Here is a 3,697-nt window from a genome sequence, read left to right on the forward strand (position 1 = left end):
GGAGGAAACAGGTACAAAATTATCTATATCCACAGTAAAACGAGTCCTATATCGACATAACCTGAAAGGCCTCTCAGCAAGGACGAAGCCAGTGCTCCAAAACCGCCATAAAAAAACCAGACTTCTGTTTGCAACTGCACATGGGGACAAAGATCGTACTTTTTTGAGAAATGTCCTCTGGTCTGATGAAACAAAAATAGAAATGTTTGGCCATAATGACCATCGTTATGTTTGGAGGAAAAAGGGGGAGGCTTGCAAGCCGAAGAACACCATCCCAACCGTGACGCACGGGGGTGACAGAATCAAGTTGTGGGGGAGCTTTGCTGCAGGAGGGACTGGTGCACTTCACAAAATAGATGGCTTCATGAGGAGGGGGGAAATTATATGGATTTATTGAAGCAACATCTCAAGACATCAGTCAGGAAGTTAAAGCTTGGTCGTAAATGGGTCTTCCAAATGGACAATGACCCTAAGCATACTTCCAAAGTTGTGGCAAAATGGCTTAAGGACGACAAAGTCAAGGAATTGGAGTGGCCATCACAAAGCCCTGACCTGAATCCTATAGAAAATTTGTGGGCAGAACTGAAAAAGAGTGTGCGTGCAAGGATGCCTACAAACCTGACTCTGTTACACCAGCTCTGTCAGGAGGAATGGCCAAAGTTCACCCAACTTATTGTGGGATGCTTGTAGAAGGCTACCCGAAATGTTTGACCCAAGATTAACAATTTAAAGGCAATGCTACCAAATACTGTGTGTAGACTTCTGACCCACTGGTAATGTGATGAAGGAAATACAAGCTGAAGTAAATAATTCTCTCTACTATTATTCTGACATTTCCCATTCTTAAAATAAAGTGGTGATCCTAACTGACCTAAGACAGGGAATTTTTACAAGGATCTAATGTCAGGAATGGTGAAAAACTGAGTTTAAATGTATTTGGCTAAGGTGTATGTAAACTTTTTACTTCAACTGTATATTTTCCCTTGTCATGTCCTCAGGGCGAGAGTCAGGTTATCTGTCATTCAGGTTATCAATAGGAAAAACATTAGCACTGTTTCCTGTCTCGTTACTAATATTGTTCAATAGATTAACATTGGCAGGTGCATAGGGAGCAACCCCATTACCAAAAAACTCAGACTGCGGAAAAACTTTTGAAAGTCTATAACTGTATCATAGTCCTTGGCCTGTGATGTTGGGACAAATGATAGTCCCTTACCTAGGGTAGATGAACATGTATCAGATGTTGGACAAGTTTATTACTGTGTCTTGCACGCTGTGTGTGTTACGCAGAGTGGAACAGCGGAACCCAAGAGCAGACTCAAACGAGGAGACTGGGATGAAATAACCAAGGTTTTTATTGAAACACAGGGAGGAGATGGAGTGCAGGTCAGGGGGTAGTTCGGGTGGGTTGCTGGAAACCAGGTGCGGAGGTTGAGGCTGGAGCGAGAGGGGTTGAGACAGGGTAAGCAGGCCTGGAGGGGAATCCAAGGGAGTAGTAGAGTGAGGAATCCAGGACAGAGTAGCAGGATGACGAGACGTGGGACTGGAGACATGGACCAGATTCAAAGCGGGCAGAACTGTAGTGGAGAGGAAAACAGCGTCAGGCAAGGAAAACAGGCACAACAGGATAACAGGATCTGAATAGTAACAAACGGCTAGAAACGTAGACTGACTGAGCAGAGATTACCATCTGGCAGCGTGGAAGTGGCAGGGCTGAGTATTTGTAGAGGTCTTGATTATGGAACAGATTGCGGCTGGTGGGGATCTGCTCTGGCTCCAACACACCTGTCTCCACCCACACAATCACGCACACACACAGAGAGAGAGAGGGAGAGGGAGAGGGAGAGAGTACTGGGGGAGTGGCAGCAGGTCAAGGAGACACAGGATGAGCAGTAGATGGCATTGCAGGAGCAGATGTGACATTGTGTTGGGCGGGGACTTTGGGTGTTGCCATCTTCATACATAGTCCTCTCTTGCATTTCTTGCGGGGACACAGGGTGGGCAGTGGTCGTGATGATGGCTTATTTGATGACGTCGTCCATCGGGATTCCCAAAAAAAGAAGACGCTCTGATTCTGGAATGGTCATTGGAGTTAGATGTGAGGGAGTTGGTTGATCTCTACATTAATGGCCCTCTTGGATTATGGCTGGGCTGGCGTTTACACTTCCAGTTTATTCGTGGTGGAGTGCCAATTGGCTGTCTCTGGCAATCCCTCCAGAAATATACCTTCTGCTCCTTGTAGTCAGCAGTATCACTTTCAAACTTTTTCCGCTTGTTAGTCTTTGTCTCCTTCGCAAGTGTGTTTTCCACATTAGTCAGAATGTTCTCTCTTTAATAGTTATGAGTGATTATGGTTTCAGGATAAACATTTAACTGTGTCACTTGATCTCTTGACTTGGAAGAGTTCCAGTGTCGTATCGGATAGTCATAGCCAGCTACTAACGTAGCATCTCTCTGTTTGAGCAGGGTGTTTGAGTATGCTAAACTAGCTACCTGCATTTGCTAGCTAAGTAAGTGAAACTGAAAGTTTAAAAATCTCTCTCTCTTGCTTCTTTTTCATTTTGGAAGAAATTAATTTGTCCAAAACTGCTAAACTATTGTCCCTCTCTCTCTTTGAGTCAACTACTCACCACATTTTATGCACTGCAGTGCTAGCTAGCTTTAGATTATGCTTTCAGTACTAGATTCATTCACTGATCCTTTGATTGGGTGGACAATATGTCAGTTCATGCTCCAAGAGAGCATGGTGCTGCTATGGTCATCAATGCAGCACCCACCCGTAGCACGGGCTCCAGTAGGTATATCTCACTGGTCACCCCCAAAGCCAATTCTTCCTTTGGCCGCCTCTCCTTCCAGTTCTCTGCTGCCAATGACTGGAACTAACTGCTAAAATCTCTGAAGCTGGAGACTCTTACCTCCCTCTCTAGCTTTAAGCACCAGCTGTCAGAGCAGCTCACAGATCACTGCACCTGTACATAGCTCATCTGTAAATAGCCCATCCAATCTACCTCATCCCCATACTGTATTTATTTATTTATTTAGCTCATTTGCACCCCAGTATCTCAACTTTCACATTCATCTTCTGCACATCCTACCATTCCAGTGTTTAATTGCTATATTGTAATTCATTTGCCACCATAGCCTATTTATTGCCATAGCTCTCTTATTCTACCTCATTTGCACATGCTGTATATAGATACTTCTACTGTATTATTGATTGTATGTTTGTTTATTCCATGTGTAACTCTGTGTTGTTGTATGTGTCGAACTGCTTTGCTTTATCTTGGCCAGGTCGCAGTCGCAAATGAGAACTAGTTCTCAACTAGCCTACCTGGTAAATAAAGGTGAAATAAATCAAATACATTTAAAAAAGCTTGGCTTGAAAGTTACAACATTCTCAAATGTATTGTTGTCGATATCCATGATCTTCATTGCGTATGACTCATCTTCAACTCTTCCTGTGTTTGCATAGATTTCCTCCAACATCTTGACAAAATGGTGCTTAAATACAGTAACTTGTACTGTTACTTCAGTTCTATTGTAGGTCTGCACCTGTATCTGTTCCCTGCACTGCGGTATGATCGTCGGTGCCAGATGCGCCTGATCCAGGGTCTCAGAAATGAAAGCCCTACTGGGCTTTTCAAGCACGACAGTGTCTAGGGTTAACCAAAAATGGTGTGACAAAGAAAAGAAAAGA

The 3,697-nt window shown here is 43.8% G+C and overlaps 1 long non-coding RNA gene across 1 annotated transcript; it reads right to left on the reverse strand.

Annotated features, from left to right (window-relative positions):
- Nucleotides 1-1,337: 1,337 nt before the first annotated feature.
- LOC121839185 lies at nt 1,338-1,745 on the reverse strand. Its single transcript, XR_006078735.1, has 2 exons — nt 1,688-1,745; nt 1,338-1,577 (listed from the first exon to the last, which is right to left on the reverse strand). It is a non-coding gene; the product is annotated as an uncharacterized LOC121839185 (long non-coding RNA).
- Between the last annotated feature and the right edge of the window lie 1,952 nt (nt 1,746-3,697).

The sequence above is a fragment of the Oncorhynchus tshawytscha genome, linkage group LG14 (assembly GCF_018296145.1).
Source record: "Oncorhynchus tshawytscha isolate Ot180627B linkage group LG14, Otsh_v2.0, whole genome shotgun sequence".
NCBI lineage: Eukaryota > Metazoa > Chordata > Actinopteri > Salmoniformes > Salmonidae > Oncorhynchus > Oncorhynchus tshawytscha.